General features: G+C 35.7%; 1 pseudogene; it reads right to left on the bottom strand.

The window, feature by feature from the left end:
- Positions 1 to 686: 686 nt before the first annotated feature.
- LOC116853498 overlaps positions 687 to 8,277 on the bottom strand; it is a 43,557-nt pseudogene continuing 35,966 nt past the window's right edge.

The following is an 8,277-nucleotide window of genomic DNA, read 5'->3' as shown; positions in this document are numbered from 1 at the left end:
GTCTGAATGAAGCATTGTTGGAAAAAAGGCCAGCAGTAACCAGCAATCGACGTAAAGTCATGCTTTTGCACGAAAACGCTCGACCACACGTTGCCAAAGCCGTCAAAGAAACACTGATGCAGCTCGAGTGGGAAGTTCTCCCGCACCCAGCGTATTCACCAGACTTAGCTCCTTTGGACTATTACTTGTTCCGGTCGATGCAACACGGCTTGGTTGATACACACTTCAGAAATTACGAGGATGTGCGAAAATGGATCGACGAATGGATTGCATCAAAAGAATCGTTCTATCGTCGCGGAATCTACGCGTTGCCCGAAAGATAGGAAAAATGTATAGCTAGCGAGGGAAAATACTTCGATTAATGTATTTTTTGCTTTTAATGTCGAAATAAATGAGTTTTTTAAACAAAGAAACCGGAGGAACTAAGTTTACCACCTAATAAAATAATGATATATAGTAAATAAAAAATGATGTGCGATTAAACTGGTTTTTTTATATTTTTCATATTTAGTTTTTATTTTTTAGATAATTTTTTATTTTTCTTACTATAGAGGACAAAATATAATAGCAATAATAATAATAATATATATAAATACACAAAATAAAGATATTTATGCAATATTAATGTTTTGTTTAATACATTATATGTGTAAGTTAATAAAAACAATATATCATAGTAAATTTTGTTTATTCTAGGAAGAGATGAGAATTCATAAGCGAGTAGGCAATAAGATTTCGTTTCTGAATACCTTCTTCTCTGTTTTCAATGTTAATTATATCCTGATTTGGTACACATTGTGTCTCATGTACTATTATTGGGATATCAATCATATCATTATGCAACAAACATATATTATATAAAATACAACAGGCCACGACGTATTTAGGTATCAAATCTGTTCTGGTCATTGGTAACTTATTTAGAATACTTCTAAATCGTCCTTTTAAAAGTGCAAGTGATCTCTCTACAATCATACGTGAAGAAGAATGTATACGATTGTAATTTATTTCTGTTTCAGTTAAGGGCCCATTGTCTCGAAAAGGCACCATAATGTGTTTTTAGATTCCATATGCAGCATCTCCTAATATGTGACTATCCTCAGGAAAATATTCATCCGTGCACATATTTTGAAAATTTAATAATTTGAATACTCTCATATCATGAATAGAACCAACTTGCCCAGTATAACAGTGCAAAAATTTTAATTTAGCATCACATATAACCTGAAAAAAACATTATTTTTTTTCTTATTGCATATCTCTTAATAATAGTTTTCTAATTTTTTTTATTTATTTAATTATGTAAATCTTTATGCTATATACATGTGAGTGTACATGTAGCTGTATCGAGTGATATCCTTTCCTGTTTATATAGCACTCAGCATTCATTATAGAAGCTGCAATGCGTATGTGCGTTCCATCAATTGCACCAATCACTTTTGGGAAATCGTACTTCCTTTTTATCCATGTTGTTCTTGCTTCTTCCATTGATGGCCATTTTATAAATGTATGTAGATGATAATATAAAGCAGAAATAACTTTTTGTACACTTCTCCAAGCTGTTGCTTTACCAATGCCGAATCTATCACTTACACATCTGGAAAAAAATATTCATCAATACATTTAATTTGTCTGATTATGGAATAATTATGTATGAGTATGCTTCAAGAAAATTATAAAAATAGAAAAGTATATACTAGATTTGAGGCTTTCACGGCCATTGATACAATGTCTAGATATAACTTCCGGAATGGAGCCGTGTCTTGAATCAGCGATATGCCGACGTTTCGCAAACGTTGCAGTTTGCATCATCAGGGCTGAGAACTCTGATACTGTATCAGTACAGTATCTGTACTGATCAGTACAGATACTGTACAGTATCAGAGTTCTCAGCCCTGATGATGCAAACTGCAACGTTTGCGAAACGTCGGCATATCGCTGATTCAAGACACGGCTCCATTCCGGAAGATATATCTAGAAAAGTATATACATTTCTTATTTATTTTTATACTAGAAATTAAAAAATATTACCTATATGAATTAGGTGTTGCCATCGTCCAAATTGACATTAATAATTGTTTTTCGGGAGAAATAGGTTGACGTCCAAATGTATTTGAATACTTATTTAGATGAGAAGTTAACAACTCCAATAAAAATATAAACGTAGTACGTGTCATGCTACACATAGCCATAATTGATCTTTATTAATTGCCCATATATATATGTTTTTGGTATAATTCAAGAACAGTTTTTCCTATGTATGGTACATTTTATGGACATTTCATGATTTTGAAGACCGTCCTCAATATTTTTTTTGTTAATGGTACTTTACGAGGACTGTCCTCAAAATTATACATTTCATGATTGATAATATTTGAAGACATGGAATTTACTAAAAGAGAAAGATCTCATATACCAAAAACATATAATTGTTTTGTATTTGGTATATTTTAAGGACCCAAATATTTTATTTCATTCTAAACTAAGAGTACATATTACAGCACTATATAACATCACAATGGCGTTATTACAAGATTTGTGAGTACTTACAATGCTAAAATGATCTTCATAAAAATACTCTTTTTATGCAGTATATTGCTTTATTTTGTTTTGAATATAATACTACAATATAAATTGTGACGTGCAGCCGTGGAGGCGCCCGTCTCAAGAATCCCGTACCGATTTAGCGAGAATGTTTTTCGCGTGTCGTGTCGCTAACGGTTTTTCGAGACCTTGCCGAATATCGCGTTCCGTCGAATGTTTATTGTGAAGATCTAGAACAAAGCGAGGAAGCGATTTTTGCGAGCGGAGCAGATGCGAAGGTCAGCGCGTCCCGAATTTTGTGCCCCTCGACGTCCCTTGCCGGCCACCAGGACGAGGACCGGAGGACAACGAGGAGCGGAGGACATAGAGGAGCGAGGATGCAGCGGACGACAACTAGCGAAGCCCTTACTCAGGTGAATCGCATTCTCGTACCTTGGTGGCTAAAATATATTATCGCGAATTATCGTGCGCTCAGCAATAGCGAATATTCTATCGCTGAGAAGCTATCGTAGTTATAACACAGTGTCGCGCTTAGACGGATCAGCTGTGTTTACTTTTAGCGAAGCAGCCGTCGTGAGAAACCCGGCAGAAAAAAACGGGGGAGCCGAGAGAGACAACAGGCGAACTCCCGATGTCAACAGTGTCTCGAGACGAAAAGTGTCTCGAAACCAGATTACCGAAATCTGCCGATTCTCGACGACCGACCACCACAGGACGAGGGGGGCAGCGACGAGAGAGGATCCGCGAGGATACGCGATCCTCCCAGGAAGAATCAGCTGTCAGCCTTACCGCGACTACCGCCGCGATCACAACTCGCTTCCGTCACGCAGGCATATCGAGTGAGAGAGCGCCAGTGAGAGAGAGAGAGAGAGAGAGAGAGAGAGAGAGAGAGAGAGAGAGAGAGAGTGAGAGTGAGAGTGAGAGTGAGAGTGAGAGTGAGAGTGAGAGTGAGAGTGAGAGAGAGAGAGAGAGTGAGAGTGAGAGTGAGAGTGAGAGTGAGGGAGAGTGAAGTGAGGACGAGAGCGAGAGGGCGAGGCGATGGAAAAGCGAAGAGAGAGAGAGAGGATCGCCGCCGCTGCCGTCACCGCCGACGCCGCCGCCGATGCAAGGGCCGTCGCCGAAACTTGTAAGATTGACCATCTGCTCCAAATTTATTTGTGTCGCATATCGACGCGTATCGTACCGTGTCTCGTCCGCGGAGTGGTCGCGGGAGTAAGAAAAGGCTCGCCCGAGGAAAACGTCCTCGGGCTTCGTGTGGCGTTTCGCGAGCAGTACCGCTTACCTAGAAGCGTTACCGTTACTACTTTATATCGCGAACTGAATATCGGGACGTGCGAGAGTCCCCTTAATAAACGTCATTTCTATTATCGATATCGAGTCAAGTGATTTCGCCTTCTCCTAACCCATCCCGTCTCCGACTTTAATTTAATAAGAGCTACCGGTCCCGGCGGTTCCGGGACGCGCGTTTTTTCGGTAATAATTATCGACTTTCGCGTTTATCGAGGTGGTGCGGCCATCCCGCATCTGGCGCCCAACTATCGCGGATATCTTAGTGGCGTGTCCGGGAACCGACGGCAATTTGTCGACGCGGCTAACAGGCGACTGTTTGCCGTCGCTCGCGAAATTCCGTTCGCGAGTAGCGTCGCAAAATATAATTGAAATTCTTCAAACTCATATTAATAAAAAATTAAATTGTTGCTTCTTTGTGTAAACTACGTACAACTTCAAAGATTTCTAACAATTGCATTGCACTTTATAAGGTTACTGAGCGCTCAGTAAGTGGTTGTAAGTACTGAATACACCCTATATTATTCCAACTTTATAAAGTTCGAAAGAATTTTAAGAAATCTTTGTAGTTGCATTTAGTTTACATAAAGAAGCAACATAATAATTTATAATAAACATTATAATTTTTTGTTATTACGTGCTTGAGGAATTTTAATTATTTTTATATTGTAATAACATATTCAGAACGAAATAAAACAATGTTCTGCAAAAGTAACTGTATATTTATATCGATCGCTTTAGAGTTGTAAATATTCACAAATCTATTAATAACGTCATTGTGACGTTACATAATGTTGTAATATTCACCCTTTATTTAGAATAAAATAAAATCGTTTGTGTTCTGAAAATATATGAAATACGAAACAATTATAGCATTATAGGTTATAGCACTATAGATTGATAATATGGCCAAGGGTGGCCATATTAGCAATATTTGTCATTACATAAAAATGTTCTTAATATTACATTACTGGTTAATGTGAGCTAAATTTCGATATCGTGATTAGAATCAGTATAGAGAACTACATATTAAGCAATTATTCAATTAATATTTTAAATTAATAAACATGAGAACAATAACAATCTTCCCGGAGAGCAGTACGAAGCGTCTGTCGTCAAACACATAAACTCCATAGAATGAGAGTTGCACGCGATATTTTAGAACGGCAATTGTGTTAGGTGTTCTAATAACATGTAAAGAAAAACATACTAGACCGATTTGAATTTTTCTGTGCAAATTACGTCTTTTAAAGCTAATTGGTTATAGTAAAAACCTGGCCATATTACGCTTCAAGGAAAAATATTGAGGCCCGTGAAATGTCCTCAAAATGTACTATGCATTGCAAAAATGTCCCTGAATTGTACCAAAAACTTATATATACACACATATACATATATACTTTTCTTTCTTCGTAAAGTTTAAATATTCATATTTATACACCAAAATAATGTAATAAAATCTAGGCTTATATAAAGCGATTTTTGGCGATCGTTTGGTACAAGTATTAGGTTGCTATGTTCCAAAACCTGAAATTTTACTCAATATTCTATAATATATGTAACGTGAACTATAGATATTGAGTAAAATTTTCCTCAAAAAGGATGTTTTGGAATACAATCTAGATATTGCTCACCGCTTGTCGCTGACCATCGCGTCCAGCGTGCATGACCTCTAACGTTAAAGCAAAGTTCTCATTGGATATCACTTATTGCTCGTTGCTAATCGCATCTAGAGTCACTATAATCAGAGTTTGGCTATAACCTAGCAACTTTTGATTGGTCTTTCACTTTCGTCAACCCGCGTTCTTATTTGAATGAAAGTAAAAGTACCAATACTGACATATATATAGGCCTAGATTTTGTTATATTATTTTAGTGTATAAATATGAATATTTAAACTTTAGAAAGAAAAAAGGTATATATGTATATGTGTGTGTATACATATGTTTTTGGTATAATTTCGGGACATTTTTGCTATGCATGGTACATTTTAAGGATATTTCGCAGGATCCTCTTCAACATTCTTTCTTAAAAGTATATTATAAAGACTGTCCCCAAAATTATATATTTTATATTTGGTAATGTTTGGTAAGCTGGTAAATCATCAAGAAAACGTATTGTATCGAATAATTGCCTCGTCATTGATATGCATTGTCAATATTAAGGTTACTTAATAGAAAGTTACTATTTCATACGTGTATTAAGTGCACGTTATAAACCAGACCTATGTTGATAAGAACCATCTGTGAATACCGGCCATAGACCTGATTTACCAGGTGTAGAAGTATGAAACCGGAATTTTTTTATACAAATAAGACGTCTGTTGTTCGAAAGTGATAAATAATACTTTATTCAAAATAATTTCCACTGTTTTGAACACATTTTTCCCACCTCTCTGGCAGTTTATGAATGCCGTGCCAAAAAAACTTTTCATCTTTTGAAGCGAACCAGTTATCTAGCCATTTTTCCACATTTTCATACGAATCGAAGCGTTGGTTAGCGAGAGCGTGTCCTAGCGATGCGAACAGGTGATAATCGGACGGAGCCAAGTCTGGAGAATAAGCCGCATGCGGTAGTAATTCCCAACTGAACGACTCGATCGTTTCCTTGACCCGTTTTGCTGTATGTGATGGGGCATTATCATGGAGCAAAATGACATTGTGTTGCCTTTTTGCATATTCTGGTCGTTTTTTAGTCAATGTTCGATTTAAATCGATCATTTGTTGTTGGTAGCGATTAGTATTGACGGTTTGACCAGGTTTCAGCAGTTCATAGTTCATAGTTCATAGTTCATAGTTCTTCGTTCCTCACGTCAAAATCACCACTTTTGAATTTTTTAAACCACTCGAAACACTGAGATTTACCAAGAGCATATTCACCGTAAGCTTCGACAAGCATTCGATGTGATTCTGCAGCAGTTTTCTTTAAATGATAACAGAAAATCAATGCTGTCCGCAAATCATAGTTAGTAGGCTCGAAACGTGACATGTTTAAGGTTATACAAAAATATACTAGAGAATGAAAGTTGGGGTTATGTTTGTTGACAATATTCGTCAGCTGTTAGGAGAATATAATAGCGCGGCAGTAGCGGTCTTACGGTCACTAAACTGAACGCTGGCACCATTTATAGGGGAATTCCGGTTTCATACTTCTACACCTGGTACATCGTGACTTGATACACGTACTATTAATAAATAGTAACTTTCTGTTAAGTAATCTTAATATTGACAATGCATATCAACGACGACGCATTCAATCGATACAATACGTCTTCTTGATGAGTATTATATCAACTTAATACATCATTGTTTATATATATCGTCGATATTAAGGTTAGTTAATAGAAAGTTACTATTTAGTACGCATATAAGGCTGCGTTCAGATTCCCTACCCGGGTGCATTCTAATACTAAAAGTACTATAGTATATGTAACATATACTATAGTGTTTCTAGTAATAGAATGCACCCGGGTAGGGAATCTGAACGCACCCTAAAGTGCACGATGTAAACTAGATCATAAGCTCTTTTTGAGTGCGCGAAATGTTCGCTGCTATGAATGTGTCCTAGCCTTTGTGACTTTACCGATTACATTTTTCTGCAAAAAATCGTTTAGTTACTAAACTTTTGTCGAAAGTAATTAAGTAATAATTAATTATACAAATATTTTGATTAAAATGTATTCATTGCGAAACCATAAAAATCAAACAAAAAAATCAGTGTTAGAAGAGCGTAATATAACCAGTAAGTACATATCTTAAATAGATATTAGATATTATGTTTTGTATTAAGATTCCCAAACAGCATAAGGTATTCTAGAAACGTCTGAGGGATGTCCTGTGGACGTAAAAACATCCCCGGAACACCCTTAGGACATACTCTGCACGTATTTTGGATATCTATGCTGTTAGGGTTTTTATATTTAAAGTAATTTATTTATGAAGTGCATAATAAGATTTTGTATATTATACAAAATTATAAAAAAATTTTATTTTTATTTTTTAAGGTATATTAAATATGCAACCACGGGTTGAAATAACACGTTATAAAATACAAAATAAAGAAGACAATATTGAAGAAATGCAGAAAGCAAACGCAGGTAATGATAAATATTTTCAACAATATTTTTATTTAATGAAAGATTTGTGTTATCTGAGAAGATGTAAAAAAATAAAACTTTTCTTTGTATATTTTAAGTCTTTGAGACATATCCTAATGTAACATGTAACGTATATGTTAGTTGTAATTTCCTACTCAACAATATAACTGTTAATATGCGTGTTATATAACAGTTATATTGTTGAGTAGGAAATTACATGTACTAACATGTACGTTACATGTAACATTGTGTTTACTAGGTAAAATATATGTTAATATAATAATACATCTCGGGGTAAACGATTTAGCATATATGATACATTTCAAGGACATTGATATATTATTAAGCTA

This window comes from Odontomachus brunneus, unplaced genomic scaffold (genome assembly GCF_010583005.1).
Source record: "Odontomachus brunneus isolate Ranch 3 - 2012 unplaced genomic scaffold, Obru_v1 Obru_scaffold_337, whole genome shotgun sequence".
NCBI classification, from domain to species: Eukaryota; Metazoa; Arthropoda; class Insecta; order Hymenoptera; family Formicidae; genus Odontomachus; species Odontomachus brunneus.
Note: the sequence above shows the minus strand (reverse complement) of the source record. Positions and strands in the feature narration are given on the sequence as shown.